The 16,230-nt window shown below is 34.6% G+C and overlaps 1 protein-coding gene across 4 annotated transcripts in view; it reads right to left on the bottom strand.

Moving 5' to 3' along the window:
• Window positions 1-13,244, bottom strand: part of LOC149780082 (contactin-like) — a 139,970-nt gene extending 126,726 nt beyond the window's left edge. For all 4 annotated transcript variants that reach the window (XR_016415000.1, XR_016415001.1, XM_089936842.1 and 1 more), the window contains exon 1: window positions 12,992-13,244. The gene's annotated coding sequence lies outside the window, so the exon portion shown is untranslated. The remainder of the gene's footprint in view (window positions 1-12,991) is intronic.
• Between the last annotated feature and the right edge of the window lie 2,986 nt (window positions 13,245-16,230).

The raw sequence follows: 16,230 nt of genomic DNA, 5'->3' as shown, positions 1-16,230 counted from the left end.
ATCATCAAACAGATCGTTAAAAATATTGTCAATTACTAATTAGTGAAATATGACAATGAATTTTGTTGAACGACAACATATTTAAACTCTGTTCTTGTGGTCACTTGATAAAAGTATGAATTACAGAAGAGTGCGTTCGAGTGCAATTTGTAAGAATTTTTACATCCCTAAACTTTTGCCAATATCAGACTAAGCCGTATTAAGAACAAATCAAAATCTTTATTATTGCCACGATTAAATTTATATGAATTGGTTGCTTGGTTTAAAGCTAATCCTTTACTAACGGTTTTGTTGAATATATGACTCTTATTCATTAAGATTCGCCAAGTCTTCAGTGTTGCAACTGCTAAGATTTCGTCCGTAGCAATTGTTTGTCATTCATTCGTGTACACCATCTTTTATATCTGGTAATTCAACTTCATTGAAGTTCCATGTTCAGCTTCAGTTAAAACTCTTTGAATGTAAATTTATTTTTCCTTGTGTAATTTTCTGAATATATTTATAAAGATACATTTTTTCAATATAATTTTCTTTCGGAAATCTTCTCTACATGTTGCAAAAGCTGTCAGTTAATTAAAATATTATTTCATTCTTCTTTACAACATTATGGATGTTGTATATGATGCGTTTGCTCACAGACCGATATTTTCTACATTTGCCAGATTTGCAATCAACTGTTCTTTTCCTTCCGTTGGCCTCCTTTATTTGCTATGACATTCTAACTTTAGTGTGTTTAACATTTGTACAACGCTTTCAACCGTCTTTACCTCACTACAGAAAGCCCATAATTCTTGCCTTTCTTTTCGTAAACGTTATATACCGAATCATACAGATTAGTAGAAATTTGTCAGATTTGCAGAATTTTCTACAAATTTGATTGTAAGACAAAAAACACATTTTAATCATTTATCAGCAACACAGACACATTTTACAATACCTTCAAATAAATAGCTTTACCTTTCCATAATTACGTAGTAACTCTTAAATAATGCCCATATTGCCCGTAAGCACCATGGATTGTGGCAATCAAGAAGGAAAGTCTCGCGTTATTTAATCACCATGACTCATACTAACCGTACTGATCAAACTGCCATCATACAAATTAGAGGGAATAAATCACTTTCGGAGGAAACCGGGAATGTGCTGAATAAAGCAAAGAAAAAAAAATGAAGAAATAATTACAGAATATTTACATAATAGAGAAAGAAAGTAGAACACGATGAGTAGTTTTCGAAACCCGTGCGAGTATATATATATAGGCAATAAGTACGAATGTCTGAAACAAATTACAAGAAAATGTCGAAACTAGATTAATATTTTAAAACGCAGAGAGTAGAGACCATTTCTGTGATGAAGCTACTGAGATGAGACTCAAGAAATTGATGTGACAGATATTTCAACTGGGCGGAGTCATCAATGGAAGCGATTATTGTGGCACTAAAATTGAGAAATCCAAAATTTTAAAATCTATCAGAGGCGTTGAACAGAAACGGAAACCAAGGATTTATTTAACACCCATGGGAACAAGAACAATATCTTACCATAAGGACACATGCAGATAGAAGAAGAAACAGTCAGCATCAAAGAATCAAAGCCAATACTGAGAAAATAAAGAAAAAGACAGAAGAGCTACATATCAGACTTGACATATGAGATCCCTCATGGCGTCTACGTTAGGACGTTTCGAACAAAACTTCAGTATCAAAACTTTCTGAGCCAGAATTTGGACCAACAAAGGATCCCAAATGAAGAATGGGATGAGGAGATTAGCAATAGAAAAGGATGAGATAAAAAATGAAACCTGTCATTTTCTTACATGGTTTCTTAGTAGAAACGTCATACAAAGGATGCATTTATTACAGAAAATACAAACATGTAAACAGAGGACATGCACCTAATAAATGTCAAATACATAACTAGATGGGAATTGAAAAAGCCGAAAGAAAAGAAAAGAGACAAGAACGCAACCATACAAGCGAACTGGTTATATGTCCGAAATAAAAAGTCTCAAGATTCAACAAAAACCGAGAAAATGAAATAGTCAACCAAAACCATGGCTGCGCCTCTGGCAAGAAATAACTACTAATCGAAGCGGTGGCTGCAGCAGCGGGTGAAGAGAGGACGGAACAGTGGAAACAAGAAGATCCTACATGAAACATAGAAGCAGAAAACTACACGTCTGTCCAAAACAAAAGGAAGGAAAGCCAGCAGAAATAAAAGAAATTTAAAAAGACAGAAGTCGAAGTTAAAAGCAAAGAAGGAAGAAGGAAGACTAACTACACAATTACTTTAAGTTGAACTTTGACGAAGGACTAGAAGATGCCTATTACAAGTGCAGTGATATTTAAATTCAGCATGTAATTACATAAGTGTAAAACTAAGGAAGAAAAACAAACGAGAACAAAATTAAACAAAATAACATCCATAACGAAAAGTACATAATCATTAAAAATAATGGAGAGAGAGAGAGAGAGAGAGAGAGAGAAAACATTCATGCAAACATCATACAATGATTATGGAAAACGAATAACTACGAAAAGTTGAACAGAGCTCAACTAAAATAAACTACATACAACTTTAGTTTTACCTCTAAATTATACTTAAACCAGTAGGACAAAGGTAACCATTTTTTAGAGCTGATTTGGCGAAATCAGAAAAGGAAATCCGACCAACAGGAAAATGCCTAAAGGGAGGGAAGTACGGAACGGAAACACCAAAACTTTACAACTTGGATACCTAGGAAAATAATATGGAGGAAACTCAAGCAAACTTCCTTTTCAAATAATGCAATAAGACTTTGGGTCATTTTGAACGTATCTGAAAGGGACAGCTCTAAAGTTCTAACCAGTCTGCGAAGGGTTAAGTCATACCAATAAAACACCTTATGCATCTAGAGATATGTGTTGAACAGTCTAAAAGAAGTAAATTCTCTACATAAATCGTCCAGAGCAATTACAGTGAAAATATATGCAACAATAGACTGTATCAACCGCTTGAGATAAAATAATTTTTTAAACTAAAGTTCAGGAAATCGGATAGGAAAATATCAGCCGCTGCAAGCATACAACTTAATTCCAAGCTAATTAAACATTTTAAACTGGAAAATAGACGGCTTTAGTAGAAGGATTGATAAACTGGATAGTATCACTGAGGGTCTATAACGATGTGTCTCAAATGGAGACTTAGAAGGAGGCGTAAATCGCTTATTTGTATAAGACAGCGTATACTATATTGATGCATACGGTTCTTTATATACGATATTGAGGCAAATATAATGTGGTGAATCAACAACATCTTGCGTCAAAGGTGCACCGAGAATTTCAAGGGGTTATAAGATGAATTACTGATTAAGGGTGAAAAATAATAGAAGGATTTAACTTATCTTGCAACGATTTTAACAGGCTCTTGTGTCATTAAAATATCAGACGGCTTTATTTATTTTTTGTCTGAACAAATGTATTGCTTTAGTCCAATATAAACACATTAATGGCTATATAATGCTGAAGAAATGAGATTTAAGTCCTTGTTTGCATTTAGATTCCTTACTCTTTAATCAACATTAATTTGGGTAAGTTTGCACGTGATTTAGAGTGATTTATGTTCTCAAATCAAGATGCATTTTTTTCTTTAAACAGACCTTACAATAGATATTCAAAGCTGCTATTGCAATCGCAAACATCACAGTAGGTGTTTTATTTCACACAATAAATTTAAAGAATCACCAGCCTTCACGGACACTGATGACCTTTTATGGCAGTTGCAATGAGACAATCTAGGGCGAATTATTTTGCGTCATTGTAGGTGAATAACTTAGGGTTGTTATATGTGAATTGCTAAGTACCTCCATACGATAACTACATAGCATCTCCTCTTTTCTTTGAATATAGCTTCAACTAATTTATTTAGAAATGAGTACGTAACAGTGTTGAAATATGCTCCCTTGGAAATTAATATCTTCTACATGGCTTTAGCTAGAAAAGCTAGCGTAGTAAAAAAAAACTATGCTTCTAAAAAAATTCATTGTTAGTAATTTCTTATGGATTTTCGTTTAATAATTATAGCATTTTTATAATTCTACCACAACTGCACTGTATCGACCTACTTCCTTTTCTTCTTCTTATATTTTCATATTGTTTATCATCTCTTCATCAGCAACATGAACATTGTCTACATTCACTGCATATAATCCAGTCATCAACAACATGAAAAATATATGCATTGAATATTTTTTTGTTTATAATCCAGTCATCAAGAATTTGAATAATGTCTGCATTCATCGAATATCATCGTTTCATAAGCAACATCAATAATATATGCACTCACTGCATATCATCCAGTCATCAACAACATGAATAATGTCTGCATTCATTGCATATCATCCAGTCATTAACAACATGAATAATATCTGCATTCACTGAATATAATCCAGTCATTAACTACATGAATACTATCTGCATTCACTGCATATCATCCAGTCATGAACAACATGAATAATATCTGCATTCACTGCATATCATCCACTCATCAACAACATCAATAATGGCTGCATTTATTGCGTATACTCCAGTCATGATCATCGCCTGCATTCATTGCATATAATCCAGTCATCATTATTCTTTCTCGAATTCAGAAGGATGCTTAAATGTGTACTATGTTTTGAATGCTTAGCACATCACAGACGCAGATACATGATAACATCCTCTCTAATTTAGAGGTAATTAGTTAGAGAAATTATTCAAATATTTGTTACTAGCAACAATAATTCTCCCAGAGAAGCAAGCAATTTGTGCTTTATATAGTGAATAAATTAATAAATGTATGCTATGTTATATGGAATAGGGAAATGTTAATACACTTGGGAGTCTTAAGTTACTAAAAATTATTAAACAATGCTCCAGTAAACCTCCTTAAACACATCGATAGCACAGTAAAAATATTTCTAAAGCGGAACTTAGCATACGTTTTGCTAAGGGTCATGAGACTGTCTTTGATGATAATTATATCGTCCCCAAGAACAATGCACTGGTCGTTAAGGATAATGAAAACGCTGTTGTGGATCATGGGGAAGTCGTTGACGATAACAAAATCGTGCACAAGAACAATGCATTCGTCGTTAAGGATAATGAAAACGCTGTTGTGGATCATGTTGAAGTCGTTGACGATAACAAAATCGTCCACAAGAACAATGCACTCGTCGTTACGGATAATGAAAACGCTGTTGTGGATCATGGGGAAGTCGTTGACGATAACGAAGTCGTTGACGATAACAAAATCGTCATTGAAAGCTACGAGATCTGTACTTTGAAAACAATAATGTGATATACATACTGAGTGCATATTTGTATCAGACCTCTCCGGTAAAATAAGTGGTTAGAACGTCCACCTCGGATGAGGGAGGCTGCGAGTTCGAACCCCGGCCGAGTCATGCCAAAGACGTATAAAAATGGTACACGCAGCTTCCTCACTTGGAGCTCAGCATTAAGAGGTTAGTGTTAGGACTGGTCGGCCTGGTGTCAGGATACTGTGAGTGGGTGGGACATGCTACTACATGTTTGCGGCATGATGCCCCAGTGCTAGACATCACTATAAATGGCCACATTGCAGACATCGTAGCGATATGACTGAACTTTGTTAAAGCTACGTTAAAAATCCAAATCACACACACGCACACACAGAGACACACACACACACACACACACACACACACACACACACACATATATATATATATATATATATATATATATATATATATATATATATATATATATATATACATACATACATACATACATACATATACATACATACATATATATATATATATATATATATATATATATATATATATATATATATATATATATATATATATATATATATATATATATATAGTAACGATGCAAATCTCTGTCGATCTATGAAGAGAGCATTAACGTGAGGCCAAATCAATGAATTAGATTTATGGGGATAGGCGCTTGTTAAATCGTTATACTGCAATGATTTCTAATGTCTGTGTCGGGAGAGGAAGTGATTCTTAATTAAGCCTTCGTTTACTTAACCGTTAGATGACTAGAAAGGGGACGTTCAATTTCGATTTTATATCAGAGCTGTCAGATTTGAAATTTTGCAAATCTGTTGTTTGAAATTTTATAAGTTATGCTGACCGCAATTTTTTCGTCTTGTTATAAAAGACGGTAACGCCATTAAGGGGCGTGGTTCCCACACGAAAAGATCATTGGGAGTAAATTGTCTCATCGAAATATATCTGACCAGTCTGCAATTGTCCTGCAAGAGTGAAAATATAAGAGACTCCGAGACTAAATTGGGAATAAATTCTCTCATAAAACTTTCGTCATAGGGACCGGAAAGTCAACAGACACAAATTTGGCGGTAGTAGCAAACAAAGCATGAAAACACAAGGTATTTGCGTCAATTTCATGTAGTCGCTGATACCAATATAATGATTTCCTTAAACTGAATTGTTTTTATTTGCATGAATTTATTTGTTTAAATTCTTAGATTAATATTCTTGAATTGCGTTTAACTTTGTTGAGTTCATATATCTGAATTCGTACAATGATCTTCTTTATATAAGTTGACGAATTGTGTGAATTTGTTGTTTTGTTCGTATAGGAATTGGGTCTTCAAAGATTTCATGCATTACTTTATTTGATATGAGTTACGACAATCCATTGAATTAACCGATCTTAGATGATTTCATATATGCTAAAGACTTGAATGTGTGTATTCGCTGAAAATAACGCAGTTAATTATTTAATGAATTTCATTCATTCATTTGTGTAATTGAGACGAGAACGGAACCGTTATGTCTCGTGTAATGTTAATGGGAATCAGTAATGAAATAGCCATTAGGAAGTACATTAATCTTGTCAAACTAGATTTGTTTATGGTCTGCCATGTTTAGCTTGACCAGACAGCCTTTGGTCTGTTGGAATTCCGATAGAACGATATCTGACATAACGAGAGGGGTGTAATGATCTGTTCCTAGTAGGACAACTGACATAATATTTAGGATGCTTCTCTGCCTATTTGAAAGGAGAAATAGCTCCACAGACGTATTCACAGACGTATCCACTGAAGTATCTACTTACGTATCCACCTACCCAGACAAAGTTTGAGGGCAGAAAAGAGGCGAGACATTAAGGAAGTCGTGAAAGGGGGAAAAAAGCGAAAGAATCAAAAGGAATCACCATAGTGAAGTCGGAGTGGACCGGAATAAGCAGGTTAAGAAGTTGTACAAAGCAATGACTTCGATAATTTACTCAATTATATGATGAACCAATTCTATCTTTTAAAACAGATCAGCTATTTATATAAATATATTTGTATTTAAAATTCGGAGAAAGATTTATTCCAAAAGGAAGTGTAACTTCCTAATGTAATATATTGTCCAGTTGTTTATGTAATTGATTAAATGTTTCGTTTTACCATGTACAGGGGGGGCTCGTGTCACTCTGTTCTATATATCTGCTCTGATCCCTGTTTATTCTATCTTAAGTTTCACGCTTTATTCATACTTGATCTGAGCAGTAACGAAGGCGATCACCCTCGAGATAACGATAGCCATATAAAGCGGACACCTGGTAAGAAGGTATAACCTCATAATACCATGTATATATATATATATATATATATATATATATATATATATATATATCACGATGCCATCGCAATATAGAAGGGGGTATGTTTGAATCGTCACTGTATTCTACTCATTTGTTTAGTTATGGTAGTAATTGGGTCTTTACAAAGTTATAATTGATATTTTTTTCATGAAGCAAAACTGCCTCAGACTTTTTCAAAGTTTGTATTTAATTGTCCTTCCTACACAAATTGATAATCAAATATCATTCGAAAACAACGATTCTATATTTCGCTACATCCGCATTGGCCACCTTCGGCGCAAGTCAAGTGCTTTTTGTTGAGAACATCTCCAATCATAAACACTCCCGCCACCATCAGCGTCTGTAATCTAGCTGTCATCAAGGTAATAACCAGATTTTTATCCTTACTGTATTACGTATGCGTACAGTAAAGTCTTAGAAACATGCTTAAACGCATGTTCATCTATAACAAGACATAAAGACCTACGTCTTTCTTTGAAAGTCGTGGTGGACATCACTTCGAATAATAATGATCTTCTGTATGGGAAGCGTGCTGATTGAAATTTGCCCTTAGCCACGCCGCAAAAATTGACCTATCGCCAGAACACATATAGAAACGCGTACTCATTAGCATATAATGCAAAATAAGGTATACCTGATTTGAAAAGTTCACCACTATAAACTTGTATGAAACCTAAGTTAAAACATCGTAAAACTTAGTTCATAATAATGAAATCGTCACAGGAATTTGTACACAGAAAGATGTGTATATATTTATCTGGTTTATCTTACACAGTACTAAACATACAGCTGAAGGACATTGAACAAGAATGTCCGTCTGGGGCAAATTATTTTCACGTGCACGAATCATGCGAATATCAAATCTTTGGGCATTAATGCTCCCTCTGTGAATGGTATGTATAATTTAAAGTCGCTATCTTGTAATAAATTGCGGTTATTTTCAATTCTTGTTCGGTCAGTGGCTGTGGTGAGAGCGCAGAACAGCAAGAAGAACAAACGGGCCGCTGAAATATCTTATGTTGACCGATTTCATTTGATTAATCTTACTAATCTCTTACATTTGCTCCTATTGAACCTGCCTACGATATCATCCTGAATAATACCCTTCCCAGCGATATTATTTGTCTGCGGTCATGAGGTATCGGCTCGTATTTGGCTTTCTCTGATATTCGTCTTTTGGTTAATTTATAATATAAGGAAGGTTATCAGTTATACTCGAACATGAAAGTGTACCATGCACCGACGAATTCAATAACCCACCGCCGATTTATTGTAACTACCAGATCAAAGGAGTGAAATGACCGCCGTATCGATCCTGCTATACGTTTACATGGATATTTATGCCCAATTCAAGCAAGACTGAACACATATCAGCTTGTGAAGGGAACATGTATTGATTGCGAAAATATATATTCCTCCGTATAATATGTCTCACGTTTTTATATGTGTGTGATTGTTTTTAAGTGTGCTGATTCCGGTGTCCTAACTCACACGCGACCTTTGTCCTAACTGTAAGATTATTTTGGTCTTTTGACGTATGCAAAGTATCAAACTCTTCCAGATTTCCACCATCACTTGAACTTTGTTTTACAGTAATCAGATAAACAATACAAAACGTGCACGTAATAAATTGGCAACGGTTGCAGTACAGTGTCCCACAAACAGGTTAAATGTATTGCTTTAGTCTAATAATAAGTCGAAAAAGCTGTTGATGTAATTGCAACTTCTTTTGTGCTCTTTTTTTGGATTCTCATTATTATTTCTGACGGTAAGTCAGTTCTACATCGAAAATGACTCGAGGACTTTTTCATTATATTTTCTCCGTCTGAATTACTCTTATAGATAAGAGAAGGAATTATTTTTTTCATGTTGACATTTGTATCATTGCGCAGACTATTTGCTAAATACAGTTCGGATTATCTGTACTGCCATTTCCATAGCCGTCTGTCACTGTTCTGTGAAAGATAAGATCTATTGAAATGTCATTAAAATGTTACACCGTACGGTTTTCTGCATAAACTCAACTTGTTCTCTCTGTATTCAGGAGTTTTCCAATGCGTATTTTGCTGTTTGAAAGTTATATACATATTCACAATACACCATTTTGATCCCCATCAACAGTATTTATTCAGGAATGTGAGAATAAAAATCAATCATTTTGCTTCAGTGTATGCTAGAAAAATTCTACAATCAGGATAAATGTTTTGAGTCAAACACCAGACAAAACCTCTAAACAGCTAGCATACTCTCTAGAGCAGGAAAAATGGGTTATCGTAGCTTAATTTTCACTAGTTGAGTGAATACTGTATTCTAGAAAGTGCACATTTCAAGTGTTATAACTGCACAAGCATGCATGTCATTGGAAAAAAGTTAAATGCAAAAACTGAAAATAATCAATTAATCATGACAAACTGTCACCAAGACCTACTTTGGCTGGTTGTATTACCTCTTAGGAAAAATGAATCTATAAAGTTGTATAACTGTACATGCAACACGGTCAGAGGAAATAAGATAAATTAAAAACATAAGTCTGACGCCTACAACAACAATCCGATCGGAAAAAGCCACACCTATCTCGACAATTGCAAAGCAATAGTTACGTATGTATTGTATTCGAGGCAAGACAGTTTAGTGATGATGTTGAAACTGGTACAAACGTATTCGCAATAAGGGCACAGTTTCATTAGTTCAACTACATTGCACGAATAGCTTAGCTATATAGAATACACCACCTTATAGCCGTAATGGCTTGCCGAAGATTATACTGTTTTAAATCAAGCAGAACTTGTTTTGTTTTTTTTAAAGAAAACATTATATAATATTCAGAAACGTATTAACGGGGGGGGGGGGGGGGGACGGGGCTGTTGCCCCGGTGCCAGAGGTCTTGGGGCGTCTAAACCCCTTTTGGGTCATAGTCATCGCACCATTTACCCTCATCACGTCACTGATAATATTGTATAAATCAGGCGGTTTGAATCAATCTAGTATATAAGTTCGCATCAAGATCGAGCGGAAAAGAAAAGAAAATCTAATAAAATCATGGGCCACACATGCGCGAGACTCTAATTTCACAGCCGTAGATAGATATTTCATGCAACGTATCGGACAAACAGGTGAGACTTTCCCAAGAAATCCTTATATTAAGATATGGTTCGAAGCTAATCCAGACTACTGTAAATTGCCCTGAATAAAGTTCAGTACAAATTAATCAGTCTGACTAGAATCGCACCAACACCGATTTCCCCACAATCAAACAAATACTCGCTAAACTCTATTTCGACCGGTCCGGTGGCCTAGTGGTATGAGCGTCCGCCTCTGATGCGGGAGGTCATGGGTTCGATCCTCGGCCGATCATACCAAAGACTTATAAAAATGGTACTAAAAGCTGCCTCGCTTGGCGCTCAGCATTAAGAGGTAAGTGTTACGACTGGTCGATCTGGTGTCAGGGTAATGTGACATGTTTGCAACATGATGCCCCAGTGCTAGACAAAACTATAAACTGCCACACTGCAGAACTGGTGTGATAAATTTACTTATTGTCTCAGCAAAACAAGCTATTTATATTACAAGGAAAGGCCTAATACGTCATATTCTTAAATTCCTTTGTTAAGATATACATTGAATGGAATATTGTGAAAAGTTCCCCATAAGGTTTAGTATTCAGGGAACTTTACAATATTGTAGACTAGTTTGGTACAATATTGTGATAGTATATGTTTATTCCACTCCTAACCTTTTACGTTGTACAAAGTATACTTACCACGTTTTTGTGTAACTTGATGTTCAAAGCAAACTGTATCACATTTTAATCAACAATACTTAGAAGCATGTGCACTCCTATATATAACAGCAATGTTCTATTTGAACTAAAATCATTATGATAATAATATATAATTTGAAACTTAGACGTTTTGATGAGTCATAACGATTATAATATAATAGAACATTGCTACTATATATATATATATATATATATATATATATATATATATATATATATATATATATATATATATATATAGAGAGAGAGAGAGAGAGAGAGAGAGAGAGAGAGACATGCAGGGCAGCAACATTTATAATGGCATGAACGTCACTACATACCCGTTGCAACATTTATAATGGCATGAACGTCACTACATACCCGTTGCAACATTTATAATGGCATGAACGTCACTACATACCGTTGCAACATTTATAATGGCATGAACGTCACTACATACCCGTTGCAACATTTATAATGGCATGAACGTCACTACATACCCGTTGCAACATTTATAATGGCATGAACGTCACTACATACCCGTTGCAACATTTATAATGGCATGAACGTCACTACATACCCGTTGCAACATTTATAATGGCATGAACGTCACTACATACCCGTTGCAACATTTATAATGGCATGAACGTCACTACATACCCGTTGCAACATTTATAATGGCATGAACGTCACTACATACCCGTTGCAACATTTATAATGGCATGAACGTCACTACATACCCGTTGCAACATTTATAATGGCATGAACGTCACTACATACCCGTTGCAACATTTATAATGGCATGAACGTCACTACATACCCGTTGCAACATTTATAATGGCATGAACGTCACTACATACCCGTTGCAACATTTATAATGGCATGAACGTCACTACATACCCGTTGTAACATTTATAATGGCATGAACGTCACTACATACCCGTTGTAACATTTATAATGGCATGAACGTCACTACATACCCGTTGCAACATTTATAATGGCATGAACGTCACAACATACCCGTTGCAACATTTATAATGGCATGAACGTCACTACATACCCGTTGCAACATTTATAATGGCATGAACGTCACTACATACCCGTTGCAACATTTATAATGGCATGAACGTCACTACATACCCGTTGCAACATTTATAATGGCATGAACGTCACTACATACCCGTTGCAACATTTATAATGGCATGAACGTCACTACATACCCGTTGCAAAGTGTATAGGATGAGTATTGATAGAACATTGTACTATCTACGCAGTTGTTAAAGAATAATATTCCATAAATATCATTGGAACTACGTAAGTATAAACAGCTAAGCTAAGTAATCGGAATGATCAAAGACAATATTGTGGAAAATAATATTAAGCTAAATAAACATTCTTGAAAACAAAATTGCCGTACATTTTCATTCATACAATGCCAGGTAACAAACTATGTTTTTTTTAAAGATGGAAATTTCCACAGATAGGAAAGATATATCAAGCGATGATTTTGCCTCAATATATCCATGTTAAAATAAATGTAAAGTAACATTTGCAGTTATGTAATTATTCAAGGTCAACTTACCACTGGGTATGTATCCGCTTGATATGTCTTTCAATTATGTATCCTTTACATGAAAATTTAGATAAATCAATGGACATCCATGGTCGACCGAATGATGGATAAATATAGACAGGTTGGCCTTTAACGACAAGGACAGAACTTAATAATGTGAAAACATGACAATTGATAAATATTAGTTCTTGTTATTTAAATTCAAGAAATGTAACACTAAATGAAGATCGCTAGCATTTAGAGATCTATTGACGTGTGTATTCATCTAATCGTATTACCGAATGAACCCCATATCAGCCTGCTATGATCTTACAAGGCGTCATTTAGTTCAACATCACGTGATTTACTGCAACTAACCTCCAACCAGCACGTGAAATCTTCGTGATGATACATACAATCAACCATCTAATAGACACTCATCTAAACAGTGGTTCAGGTGAACGAATGACAAACGGAGTATTGTTGGAGAAACCAGACATTTTGATTTTTAAATTTAAACTTAATCTTAAAACTTATTTTAATTCACTTTTGTAAAATCACCTCTTAGATATCTCTTTGGTCTTTTATTTACCACGTCTGTTAAAAAGATTTTTGTATTTTCTTGCGTGCAGTTATCGTTATCAGCTATTTATCTACATGTTCGATATTGACAGCAATGACTTTTAGGTTTAAATAAAATACTGTTATATTAAATGTGGCGTTAACGTCATTGCCATCCCTCGCATCCTTTTTTCTCCTAAAGTTTACAAGGGCAACAACTATCAAATTCAACTTTTAGGCAGCATATCTTCCTTAATTAAGTTTCTCTATGTGGCGATTCACCCAGACCGTTCGTGTAAATTACAAGTGTTTTATTTGTCTATTGATACAAATTGACACAGAAATGGCCCTATTCTAAAGATGGTAGACAAGGAAACAACTCATTGCTTCTAATTCTTGCCATAGTAAAGATTTTTTTAAAGAATTTGTCACAAAATAGTTTGCTACAAGGACAAATCTGTCCCAGAATGTACATCATATCAGTAAGTTCAAGGCAGTGTTAATCACACGTTATCTAACGGCATGCCCAAGATCTGTAATAGAACAACTATAATTCAAGTTATAGTGGGAGTTATCATAAAAGAAGACTCATAACATCATTTAAGAATAATTGTAACTTTGACGACTACATTCTTTAATACCAGCACAAGTTGATTACGTTTATTCAAAATATATAAAATTCACAGGATTCAAATGAATTTTTCAAACCATTTATTGTAAATTGTATTACAACTATTAGCGCCAAGTTTGATTTTCGAAGTTTCAATGTTTTATGGGATTTTAGGAAACATCATACTGTTATATTATTGGAAACAGATCCGTCTTTAACGTGATTTGTAAAAGCTCAATGATGTTTTTAGTCCTCCTTCAATTATCACTTAAAACAGAACCGAAATTAAATGCAGCTAAATGAATGATCATGGAAAACAGAACAAACATTGAAACTAATAAAAGTAATCCGAGAGTTGTATAAAAGACTCCATTCAGAACCGAATTTGAGTTTACATCTACGTAGAGAACCAACTGAAAGTGGTCAACATCAACAGGTCCAGTGTATGGTCTGGGTTATCAATAACTGGGACCCAATGTATGTGACCTTACACAATTCGACTGCATTTCATTGTTCTACTATCTTCAGTCGTATAAAAAGAACAAACCCTTTGTTGAGTTCCGCTCCATTATCCTGTCACAAAATTAATTGCTTTTAAAAACCTGGAACGTCATTGGGGGGGGGGGAGGCAGGGGGGCGGGCATTCGCGCCCCACCCCACCGAATTTGCATGTGCTGTAAAATTGCTGCAGCCTATATACAAAAATTAACAAGCCCTTCAAGTTTTGACACCTCCCCCAATCACGTTTTGCCCCCAATAAATGTTTGCCCCCCCCCTCCGAAAAAAGTTGAAATGACGTCCCGGTTAAAAGCCCCCATTAAAAGCGGACGATTGAGAGTATTGATTGATATTCTTTGTTTTGGAATTCTGAAAATTGTTCTGCATGGAGGGGAGATGAAAACATTCAATAAGACTACTACACACAAACACACATTTATAGGTGGAACGTCAGTCTTGGAACCAGTCTGCTTGTATTCCGTTGTTTCCGGAAGAAGAAGAATCGGTATATTACAGGTTGTCAGTAACACCGTACAAAATGTTACATAAAAATTTACACACACACACACACACACACACACACACACACACACACTATATATATATATATATATATATATATATATATATATATATATATATATATATATATATATATATATATATATATATATATATATATATATATATATATATATATATATATATATATATATATATATATGTATGTATGTATGTATGTATGTATGTATGTATGTATAACAGTTGCCTCGCAAGGCGATCAGCATTAAATGGTCACTGTTAGGACTGGTCGGTGTGGTGTCAGGATAATTTGACTGGGTGAGACATCATGCTACATGTCTGTGACATGATTCCCCAGAGTTAGACATCAATTTAAACTGCCACACTGCAGACGTCATAGCGATATGACTGAAATGTTTTTAAAATTACGTTAAACATCTAAATCACACACACAAACGCGCGCGCGCTCTTGTACAGTGTGAATGACAATCTGTAATAAAAGAAACAATAAAATGTCGCACAAAATTAAAATAAAATAAAGGGCACAAAGTACCGAATTAAGACAATATATACTCTAGTTCTCCTGAGAATCTAAGAGTTTGTTTTTGCATTTGATTTGAGAAACTGAAATTATTAATCTGCAGTCTGCAATCTGTATTGTTATGCTTTGTCACCATTTTTAATGCTTTGATTTGTGTTGGTCTCTTTAAAGTGGTTAAAGACTAGAGTGTGTTTGAGTGTTTGCATGTGATTTAGATTTTTAACTTAGCTTTAACCATTTTTCATTTTAAATACAAATATCTGACGTTTAATGCATCATCACCTCAAGAGAGAAGCAAAAAAAAAAAAATAAAAAAAAAAATACATGTATTATGGTTAGACCAAAATTTAATCCAGTTTAGCAAATATGCTAAGTATTTGGAAACATTTCCACGAAACTCTAAATTGTACGTATATAAAACTTCATTATTATAAATCTTTTCACATTCTACAGCTTTCCTCACTGTCACGTTGATGGAAAATTTGCTGACGCTTCATGTATTCATATCTTCTTATAGTTAATTCATGGTTAAGAACA

This window comes from Sinohyriopsis cumingii, chromosome 16 (genome assembly GCF_028554795.1).
Source record: "Sinohyriopsis cumingii isolate HCF-2022 chromosome 16, ASM2855479v2, whole genome shotgun sequence".
Classification (NCBI taxonomy): Eukaryota; Metazoa; Mollusca; class Bivalvia; order Unionida; family Unionidae; genus Sinohyriopsis; species Sinohyriopsis cumingii.
The sequence above is the reverse complement of the archived record's forward strand: the minus strand, read 5'-3'. Positions and strand labels throughout refer to the sequence as shown.